Source organism: Gadus chalcogrammus, chromosome 3 (assembly GCF_026213295.1).
Source record: "Gadus chalcogrammus isolate NIFS_2021 chromosome 3, NIFS_Gcha_1.0, whole genome shotgun sequence".
NCBI lineage: Eukaryota > Metazoa > Chordata > Actinopteri > Gadiformes > Gadidae > Gadus > Gadus chalcogrammus.
Window position 1 is genome coordinate 2514190 of NC_079414.1, and position 12093 is coordinate 2526282.

At 46.2% G+C, this 12093-nt stretch overlaps 1 protein-coding gene across 1 annotated transcript in view; it reads left to right on the top strand.

Annotated features, from left to right (window-relative positions):
* Positions 1 to 463: 463 nt before the first annotated feature.
* Positions 464 to 12093, top strand: part of LOC130377798 (E3 ubiquitin-protein ligase pellino homolog 1-like) — a 51009-nt gene continuing 39379 nt past the window's right edge. Inside the window, exon 1 of the mRNA XM_056584871.1 lies at positions 464 to 728. The gene's annotated coding sequence lies outside the window, so the exon portion shown is untranslated. The remainder of the gene's footprint in view (positions 729 to 12093) is intronic.

Below are 12093 nucleotides of genomic sequence, written 5' to 3' on the forward strand. Positions count from 1 at the left end.
TCTATCAATCTATCTCTCGGTCTGTGGGTCTGTCGGTCGGTCGGTCGGTCGGTCTGTCCGTCCGTCCGTCCGTCCGTCTGTCCGTCGGTTGGTCGGTCGGTCGGTCGGTCTATCTATTTATTTCTTTGTCTGTCTGTCTGTCTGTCTGTCTGTCTGTCTGTCTGTCTGTCTGTCTGTCTGTCTGTCTGTCTGTCTGTCTGTCTGTCTGTCTGTCTGTCTGTCTGTCTGTCTGTCTGTCTGTCTGTCTGTCTGTCTGTCTGTCTGTCTGTCTGTCTGTCTGTCTGTCTGTCTGTCTGTCTGTCTGTCTGTCTGTCTGTCTGTCTGTCTGTCTGTCTGTCTGTCTGTCTGTCTGTCTTGGATATTGTATAGATCTTTACTAAAGAGTTGGGTAGATGGAGTATCTCCATATGGATGAGAGATGACCAACCCAGGGTGGCATAAGCCTGGGGGTGTCAGGTTACGCGGTCACGTGGCTGAATGTGTACGTGTGAGTGCGTGTCAGAGAAAGGGGTATAGGAGACAGAATAGAGGGAGGACAAGGAGAGGATCGATCCCAGTCCCAACCGAGCAGTGGGCCGGAAGAATATTGGAGATTTTGGCCCGAGGCACGCAACAAAAGACCCGTTTGTTGGCTCTAGCTTCCTTAACTCTGTGGTATCCGGCTGTCTATAGGCAGTCGAGCCCCCGGTGTTAGGTATCGCAACACGATGCTCCCGACCAGACGATAGGTAAGACAAGGGCTTCGTCTTAAAGGTCTGCTTAACTTGCTTTCCACTGTGTAATTGTATCATCAAGTTACAAGTTCATAATATTTGGGCGTTGATCGTTCCGCTATTTGAATTTACGGCTATGTTTACTTACTTACGAGAACTTATTCAGCTTCAAACGGCAAACGCAAACCTGCCCCTGGTATTATGTTACCAATGAAACACACGCTAACACACACACACACACACACACACACACACACACACACACACACACACACACACACACACACACACACACACACACACACACACACACACACACACACACACACACACACACACACACACACACACACACACACACACACACACACACACACACACACACACACACACACACACACACACACACACACACACACACGTATTTCCCTGTTATCAATGATGTACTGTATTCCTCTACTGTGCGTAAAAGCGGGGTGTAGTGCGCGTTGAGTGAGGTAGTCCCCAGGTCGGTCAGCGGGGCTCCAGGGGGGCTCCAGCCCGGCCGGGGGCGGCCGGCTCCAGCCCAGCTGGGGGCTATTGTTCATGCAACACAAGCTGATTTGTACGCATCATCTCTCTGGAGCATCTGGCTTCTGTTTCGTTCTTTTGTTCCTATCTAAGAATTCGACCATTCGTTCAACTGTCAACGGAAATGCAGCGTTATGGTAATATACTACAAGACGTACCATTATATATTTATTTATTATATAGGCCTAGTTATGTAGTGCTGTAGTAATTATGATAAAAAAACAACTTTTTTACTACTACAATACTATATCGCTATATAATAAATGTGTAGTAGCCTATATATGTGTCAAACAGAGCACATACTCCCTTCTCTAATTAACCACTCAAACAGGCCCTACTCTCTATAATACAATACTACTATATTGTGAGCCTGTTGTCGTTATGTAATTATTGTCTGTTCCTGCTAACGGTAACATACTATGTATGATTGTGAATATTATTTCTGGAGTAGGCCTACTGATCATCCTAATGGCGAACTCCTCGTGAGAGCTCCTGGAGAGAGGGCGCACTCAACGGGCCATCTGTACCGTGCCCAAGTACGTTTTCCCCCCTAAATTCTAGGGGCGCACTCATACGGCTCGCGATTCCACCAACGACAGTAGGCCTACCCTGCTGCGTTTCTACTGGAGGGTGCGGGTCGGTTCAGTTCGCAAAGGTGCAGCATTTCCCCTGCCAAAAGCGGGCGTGACCCGGACTGAGCCGTACTCGTCTCGCAGTTCTCCGTTGGGGTACTAACGCCTGAAAGGGTGAAGGCAAGCTCGAGCTACACAAGCTGTCCTTTTATTGGTCGACAGAATCGCACTTCTGTGCGACGGGGATAATAACAAACACATTATTCGCGAGGTATTTCTGGACAACGGCGAAAGCTTCGCAAACGTTTGCCGTCCTTCTTGGACGTCCTAAATTGTTGACCTTTATTAATTGTGGGCATTCTTCTTTTTCCTTGGATTTATTGGCAGGCTACATTGTGTCGGGCTGCTATAAGGTCACGATCATGGACATATTATAAAATGGACAACAGATTCCAAAATGGCGCCCATTCATTCCTATGTAGACTGCTCAATGGCGCAGGGCAACATCAAGGAGAGATGTTTCCGCATCATGGGTCCATAGCCACGCCCTACTTCATGACGTACCGGATGCAGAAATATTCTTGTTTTTTAGCATTGTTAACATTGTAGTATCGTAAGCAAGAGGTCTGAGCGATCGCAGTCGCATTGTTTACCGACCATGGAAGTACAGGTTACTAATCCCCCGATGATTCTCTATATGTTTAACAATTATTATTTTAGATTAGTTTGCCCCTTTTTGACTTTATAAGAAAAGCACCTTGTATACACCTTTTTGAATGTTAAAACAGAAATCGTAATTACCACTTGTTTTTTAATATATTTCTGTTTCTGAAACGAGAATCAAATGCCCAATATATACACAGACCCATCAGCTGGTGTACCCAGGGAACTCACAAGGTGTTAGGAAGCAAAGGAGTCTGAAATGACTCCACATGGTATCATGGACCTATTATGTGTGGGTGCAATAAATAAGAAAGATATGATGGTGCCAGCCCCACGTCAGGTTTCAAAAACAAGTAGGCCTAATACTGAAACTGAATCTCAAACTTGATCCTGAACATGAAATATTGTACAGGGACAGGGCTGTGGCCGCAATCGATGGAGGAGGCAGTCAGGTGTGCAGGAAGACAACAACAGGAGTATGATGGACAGGGATCTGACATGGACAGGGAATTTTTTTATTTAAATATTCAGAGGAAATCAGGCCTACTGTAGGCCTATGTAAATACGATTAAAGATGTCTAGGATAGTATAAATGATAACTGTAAATGGCAGGTGTACTTTGCTTTTGATAGAGCCATAATGTTATATTAATAAAAAGCATTTTATTGATGGGCACCTTTCAGGCCACTTAAGTACACCTTACATGTATAATTAATAAAAGATTAAAAACACTTGGGTGGAGCGTGTTTGTCACTTATGTGAAAGAGCTGGAAAGAGCTGGAGTAACGGAATAAGATGCAGCTGGGCAGGGCGCTGAGAGGTGATGCATGAGGCATGTGGATGGCACGGCAGACAAGTACAGGAGCATGATGGACTGGGATCTGATGAGGAAACAAAGATTTTCTAACTTAAGATAAAATATACTCTGAAGTTTCCAGTTTCTGCCAACAGAAGAGAAGGGGTTTAGTTAAGGCTTTGTATCATTAATAAGATAGACCGTGACAAACGATCAATAACAAACAAAAAATTTAAACTAAGTCTGAGTTTAAAGCCCACTCACCACGTCAAGGGGCAGGCCAAGAGTGGGAACATAGAACAAGACTCACATCACAAACTCAGAGAGTCACATCATGAAAAAAACACATAAATACATGAAACATGTACATAACTACAGTACGAGACCATAGACCCACATCACAAACTCAGACAGTCACAACATGTAAAAAACACATAAATACATGAATCATTTACATAAATACGAGACCATAAGATATGTTTGGGTTTCTCTTGTTTTATCTTAAAAACAAAATACACATAACATTAAGAAAAGAAGGGAAGAAAATAAAACTAATAATATATAAAGCTAAACTCTGTTAGTGATGGGCAGACATTTAAATGTACAAAAATTACAGAGGTCAATGATCGGATGTGCTGTTCAAAAAGAAATGCACTATTAAACTATGCCTTGTGCTCCGTTTTCAAGCTCCAAGTCTACAATTGAACAATGTCTTTTTGCAGTTTTGAGTGCTTTGTGCCAACTTGTGCTCCGTCATGCAAGCTCCAAGTGTCACACTGCTTAAGAAACAGATTCCTTCCAACTATCTATTTTACGAAAAATGCAATCAATAACTTATGTACAATGGTTGTAAAATGGTTACATTTCAACCAGCAACGAAGTTGGAGTGGCCTATACCCATAAATAATTGTAATACACCAACATTGTTAACTGTCATACATAGGTAGCTAAAAAAGCAAATGAAAAATTAAATACTAATGCTGAAATGTTAATCAGACTATTAACAATAATTTAAAATGATACCGTAATGCACCTGTTATTTGTCTTTGGATCTTTTGAATAAATGGATCAATATATGGTGAATCACAATGATCGCAAGCAGAAGACAGTGAGAGTTATTGAGCTGCAGCTGAACCAGTCTAATCTGACACGTTAACGGAGCACTGAACTAGGCCCTCTCGGATGCCAGGTCGAAACAATATCTGTTTCACTACGACCCCTTTCAGCTGCACACCCCTCCTTCTCCAGCAAAAAATAATTAGAGAGAACGGCTAATAAAACGCTTGAGGTGATTTTTTTTAAAAGAAAAAACGTAATTTTTTTTAAGACATGGCATAAAGATAATTATGAGCCTTTGGCTGAATCCCAATACTTAGTACATACTATTTCTGTTCAGTGTCTACTACTTGACGGTACTACACCTAACAGTGTAGTACGGTCTACAGCTATGCGTAGAACGCCTCCAAACGCTTCCGAACATCGCCGAAACTCCACCGGATGTTTGGAGATGACGTATCTCTCCTCAGATGCCGGTGTCATGCCAAATTTGTACCGGCTGCCAAATTTGTACCGGGCGCGTCATCCATACGTAATCCATTCCAAACCTGCATGGCAGCAGATGATCGCGTCGTCCGTTGCCGGGCAGGTTTCAAAAAACATTCACGCTCATGTTGCCAAAGACTAAATAACATAATACAGTTAACGGATCGCTAGATAATGTAATGTTTTGTTGGGTTCCTTAATAAACACACGATGTATCTTGGAACAGACATCAACATGCAGCGCGCCAATCCAACTGCGCATGCTCCGTGTGACGGTCTAATAACTGATGTTGATATCATTACAGATAACACTTGTTTTTACTTTTACTTTATATTGTATTTAATTGTTTAATCAAATTTAGCAAGTAAACTGAGTGTTTAAAGCAGGTCAAGGACGAAATAGCACAACACAGATAACGGATCGCTAGATAGAAGGTTTGCGAATGTTCACGTCATTCGACGCGATCGTCCGTTGCCAGGCAACAGACGAAGCGATCATCTGTTGCCAGGCAGATTTGGAGTGGATTACGTATGGATGACGCGCCCGGTCAAATTTGGCAGCCGGTACAAATTTGGCATGACACCGGCACAATTATAAGTTAACGGTTTTCCGTCTTGTCATCGTTGCTATTAAATTAAAAATGTCTCTTTTTACCTAATTACTTACTTTACTATTTTACTCTTTTTAATGTCTCTTTTTTTCCGCCGCTTTCTACAGCGTCTTTCTGGTGGTGTCGGGTCAGCCATCTCTTCTTCGTTCGTTATCAGACTCCGGTTGCATTGTGGGATAGCGTAGTGAACTCCGTGGTTTACTTTGGCGGTAGTACGCATTCGGAAACGTCTTCCGTACTACACAATGCGTACTGAGCATTCGGACGCGCTATATTTTTGGCGTAGCCTACTACAAAATGCATACTATATAGTAGTCAAGTATGAGTATTCGGATTCAGCCATTGATATATATCCAGACATTTTTTGCGGAGACACATTCCTGTTCCCCACTTGTATTTGAGTGAACGGAGATATCTACTTCTGGGTCCCTTGAATCGATGGGCCTGTCCACAGCCCGCTTAAACAGCTGCAATACCAGGCTTGGCCACTGAGCACTGGTGGATTGCGGAAGTATGCACTGTTCCCGGGGGCTTGGTCACGATCAGAATGGTACGATGATAAAGGCTTGATTTCACCGGAGGCGTACGCGCCGCAGCACGACTGCGCCGCGGTCACCACTGCTGATCGCTTCCACTCTAATCAATGAGACCATTTCCACCGGGCGCGCCGCGGAACGTTTCAGCAGCGTCCCAGGAGCGGCGTGCCGCGGCGTGCCGCGGCGCGGCGCGGCGCTATCTTTCCGTCGCACTTCTATTTTTGCCGCGAGCCGCTAATAAAGCGCGTCAATTTCAACAGAGCAGATTGAGCAGGGCAGGAAGTGAAAAAGTAAAAGCCATAGAGCATCCGGTCAATTTTCAAAATAAAACTCAATACTCAGATCATGTAACTTCACATCAACATTATTACGTCATGACCGGTGGCACCAGGTCAGCAGTCAATCAATCAAAGGGTCTCAGAGGGTCGGCAACATGGACGACGAGAGACTCATTGTAGAAGTTCAGCAACAGTACCAGTCATTCAAGTCATTCATGTACCAAATCATCCTTTTTATAAGGAAAATGTCAGAAAGGACAAAGCGTGGCATTTAATTGCAATAGTTTTGGGAGTGGAAGGTGAGTACATTAGGTTTAGGGTTATCGCGTGATCTCGCGTGAATACGGCTGGCTCGCATGGCAGCGCTACGCTGCCGTTACGCGCCTGGTAGGAATGGACGCAGCCGTTCCGCGTCCGGTGGAATCCCGGTGTAAGTAGCTGCCGCGGCTATCGCCATCTGGCTTAATGGTGCGTTCCAGAGCCCATCCAAACCAGTGGGATTTGGGACTTATCCTTCCTGAACTGTACTAGCTCCTACTTGTTGAAGTGGGGGTAGGTCGATCACCCCCCAGTTCGATAGTAGGAGGTTCCACTTCGACGGTGTGATGTTCCACTTCGACAGGCATTCCAGTGCACTTTTCTTAGTTGGAGGTAGGATAAGTCCCATGTCCCACTGGTTTGGATGGGCTCTGGAATGCACCATAAGCCCCCCCCCCCCCCCCGGGGAAAAAAAGGGTACGGGAAACAAGAGCCGTACAGGCCTTTTTATGGTCCCACGTTCCCGGAACGTAATGACCACGCAGACGCTTCGAAGCAGTCGTGAACGTTTACGGTTCTTCGTCGGGTTTTAGTAAGCAGACAAATTTCAGCCACTTATTCTGCATCGCTGCGAAGGAAGATGACGATTTTTGCCCTTGCGTCCACTGCAACCGTAATCGTAAAGGGCTCTTTATGGTTCCACATTCACGCAACGCAAGGGGTTTACGAACCCCTTATATCATTGCGGACCCTACTTGCGTCCACCACAAAGGCCAGAAGGGCGCCTCCCAAAAATTGTAACCTTCCGTCGAGGCGAAGCAGCTGCAAGGGCTGTGTTTGGTCCGCTAACTAAAAATCGATGCAGAACCATAAACTAACATTCACGACTGCGTTGAAGAGTCTTCTGGTCATTGCGTTGCAGGAGCATGGGACCATAAAAAGGCCTTAACCTTCCATCGAGTAAAACGCAGCAACAAGGGCTGTGATTGGTCCACTCACTAAAACCCGACGCAGAACCATAAACGTTCACGACTGCGTTGAAGCGTCTGCATGGTCATTAAGTTGCTGGGAACGTGGGACCATAAAGAGCCCTTTAGCCTTGTGCGTTTGGGCCGACCGTCCAGAAGGATCCGCACGCCTTGTTCACACTACATGCTTCCGTCGACGGATCTCATTGACTTTGCATGGGGCGCTCGTGAAATGCTTTGTGGGTCTGTCTGTTCTGTCTGCTCCGTGGCCTGACAGGAGTCAGGGCATGAAGTCGAAAAAATGGTGTGCATTTAGAACAAAAACATAAATAAACGTAAGATCTCCCCCCGTCCCTTCACCGTGTTATTAAATGTGCTTAATAAATAGATTTGATTAGCATTTAACAGACCCATACAATGGATAGGGCGTTTAGTACGGCCCATCACGTTGCATTTTTCCCAATAAAAGCTACAGTCAGTGTTTAATTAGTTGGTATACCGTTGAGCATTTCCTATTATAGGCTACTGTGGAAAATGCTTTTTAGAATTAAAGGTCCTATGACATGAAAATCTCACTTTATGAGGTTTTCTAACATAAATATGAGTTCCCCTAGCCTGCCTATGGTCCCCCAGTGGCTAAAACTTGCGTTTGGTGTAAAACGAGCACTAGCTGTTCTGCTCGCCTTTGAAAAAACGGAGGCTCAAGTGTGGTGATTTGGAATGTCTGTGTTTAGGACGTCATCAAGCATGATGACGTCCTAAACGTCATCATGCTCCTCCCCTTACTCTGCCTGGCCCGCCCAGAGACGTTGGCCCGCCAATGAGACTCGACCCTGCGAGCGCCACATGTGTGTGTGTGAATACACACACTGTAACGCAAGTGTTTCTTGTCGGTTCTTTGACGCGTCTTGTATTTCCACAACGAGACTGTTGTGGGGGTTATCTGAGCCATGGTTGAGGGGAAAGGAACTTTGGCTTTGACTCGCTGAAGTACATGAACTGCGACATGCCGCCAGTTGCCGCGAGGTACCATCGCCCGGCAGCGGGCAGCCGGCAGCAGGCAGCGCGCGGTTCAGTCGACTTCAGGTTGATGAAAGTGGAAGAACCAGAGACGTTGCAGAACCCGACAAAGTCGTTTGTGATTCATAATATCGTCTGGAGGCGCACACAGCTTTTGGCCGTGATAATATGTATTATATGATATAGATATCTATGTATTATATGATATTATAGAGCTCCAGGACTGTAACGCAAGTGTTGGACACTTCCTTGTTATTTGGATAACCGTTCTGCTTTTGGTGTTATGGCGCATAACACGTCGGACTCTCGTCTCTGGTATTTCTACGAGACTCGTATTGGGGGTTATCTCAGCCAAGGTTGAGAATGAATTGGGGGGAAGGAACTTTGGCTTTGACTCCCTCAAGAGCATGAACCACGACATGGAGGAGAAAGGGATTGTTGGCGGCGAATGTCTCCCGCTTGAGCCCCGCTGAGGGACCACCGCCGGAGGCGGAGGTGCCTAAGCGCTGCCCGGCAACGATCCCTTTCTCCTCCTTGTCGCGGTTCAGTCTACTTCACATTGATGTGGACGTTGAAGAACCAGGAATGTCGGAGAACCCAACGTGGTCGTTTGAGATTCATAATATCGGCTCACACAGCTTTTGGCCGTGATAATATCTATAATATGATATAGATATCTATGTAGGCTATATGATAATATTTAGATATAGAGCTCCAGGTCTCCCGTGTGTTCTAGAATATTTACAGAACACGGCTAAAGGCTGTGTGCGCCTCGCCATTGCATACATCCACTGTAAACAGAGCGCATGGTACCGTGGCTGCAAGCTGCTCAGGGCCACACCCCCACCCTCCTCCTTGACCCGCCTCGCTCCTCCTCATTTGCATTATAGCTACAGACACCAAAACAGCGCATTTGGGGGAAGCTCAATGTGCGACTGGCTCGGAGTGGCTGTAACTCTGCACCACGGCTGAATTTCGGGAACATCTTTGAATACTGTGTTAGTTGCCCACTAATACCTATATTAAAGAATACATAAAATAGCATGTCATGGGACCTTTAACGTTTGTATCAAAGAAGAAAGACCTGCCCCCTGGGGTCACACTTTTCGGTGGGTCGCAGAATTCGTTGTAACACCGGCGTATCTGGTGCCCGAAAACACACTTTTCTGAAACCAGGTCCCAGGGTGGATTCAAATAAAAACGGACCTATGCGGTTTCGTGCAGCGCGCAGACTGGATAGCCGCAGGCACGATGCGCTCCATTTTTTTTGGTGGAGAACCAGCGCCTTGAATATGTACTTCAGCGTTTCTACAGCTCGATGCATTTTCAGAGGGGCCCCAGTCAGAGGGACTGGTGGGGCCCTAGTCTGTGGTACTGGTGGGGCCCCAGTCAGAGGGAATGGTGGGGCCCCAGTCAGAGGTACTGGTTGGGCCCCAGTCAGAGGGACTGTAGGGGCCCCAGTCTGTGGTACTGATGGGGCCCCAGTCAGAGGGACAGGTGCCCTACACCGGCACACTTCTAGAGAAGGAGATCTTCATGAGGTTTAACCTATTGTTAGTATTGTGGTCGAAGACTGCCAGCATGGCCTTTGTTTGAGCTGTTAGCCGGCCCTCCTTGGAGGACCAGCCCCTCAGTCCGGGTCCCTGGAGACCGGGGTCCAGAGGGGAAGCCAACGTCAGAGTCAGACTCTGAAGCTCAGAGCTCAACCGTGAACCTCCTCTGTTAAACCTCCAAAGCAACACCAGTGATCCTCCAGTGTGATGGAGAGTATCCATGGGCCTCTTCCATGGTTCCCTTACCGTCCCTCTAGACTCTCACGTCAGAATCCCAGTCCCATCAAGGTTCCGACAAGGTGTAATCACCGAGATGTTGATGATGTGTGAGGGCCCCTGGTTGTGTTCAGAATAAGCATGACGTGTGTGAGGCACAGCTATGCTATCGGACTCTCAACATTTCCCTTAAGTGCCCAAACTGTGGTGTTCCCTTTCGGCACTTTGGCAATCTAATCCAAAACGCATACACACACACATACGCACACACAAGAGACCCACGCACACACACATACCCACGCACACACACATAAACACGCACACACATACACATAACCAAACATAAGCACACGCATGAGACCTATGCCAATCCACACACACACACACACACATGGGCACGCACACGCATGCACACATACACAACCCATGCACAAGTACGCATGAGACGCTCGCATTCAGACAGGCGGAGACACAAACAGACACACACACACGCATAAACACACAAACACACAGTCAGACTAGGGGCGATTAAGTCAGCGTCACGAGAGGAAGGCGTTGGACAAAAGCCCTCTTGTTGCAGAGTGGTGAAGTCAGTTCAAACATGCCACCCAATTGTTTGTTTGGATGAGACCCCCCCCCCCCGCCAATTACCAGATTCTCTTATCCAGTTACAGAGCATGAACGGGTCTTGGTCCCACTCCTTGCTATCTGGCTGTATTCATAGCAAAATAAATATGTGTGAATGTGTGTGTGTAAACATGTACGTGAGTATTGAGGGGGGGCTGGGTGGAAGGAGGTCCTTCTCTGACACTGTTGTGTAGGGAAGAAGGCCAAGAGTCCAAACCCTAATCTTTCCTGATCTCTGCTCCACCCCCCTGGGCGTGGGGACAAGTGGGTCTGGCCATGTTCAACGTACCTGTTTACACAGGGGTCTGGCTGCTGTGAAAAGGAGTCTTCTGTAGAGCTGTGTTTCATCTGAAGAGGGTTCTATGTTGCCTGGAGGCCACAGTGCAGAGACATAAGTATAGGCTGGTCTGTGTGGCCTGCCCTGCCACATGACTCTCTTCCTCTCATAGATGGACGTCTGTAGGCCTTCCAGCTGGTTGTTATTTAGTATTTTTGTTTATTTGTGAGTGACATAGTAAATAGATAGTATATAGTAACATAGTAAACATGAATAGGTTTAAATAGTGACACAGTAGGCTGCATGTATAGTCTCTAGCCAAGGTCAATTTGTTTTAGCCAGTGTTTCAGATAATCAGACAAAAGTATTTATGTTAAATACCTATAAAGTGGAAAAGAATTCAAAAGCAATAAATGTAAAACATTTAAATGTATAACAGATATGACGGCCACTATGTTCTGTTATTGAGTACCTTGCTAATACGATCTGCTGTCTTTACTATTTACAGCAAAGTGTATTGTTGTCCGTGTAACTAAAGCTGATGAATTATAAAGCATCGCTAGGAGCCAGACAACCTTCTGTCTGAACCATGGGGCCCTCTGTGGAGCTGGCCGGGGCCCTCGGGAGCCAGGAGGCTCCAGCTGGCAGAGGAGAGACATGTGGCTCTCGCCACTCTGTTGGCCCTTCTGCTCGTACCGATTTGCCCTGGGGTCAGATTGTCCCAAAAGCCCTGTTTAAAAGTATTTTACTGAACACAAGTTACTGGACTGGGACATCGGTGTGTGTTTACTGAAAAACCATCAATCAACATCCAATGTTTTTCAGTTATTAATAAAGCGAAAAGTCAGTGTCAGATGGTGTTTTTAGACGGCACAACCTGTAAAACTTCCCTCT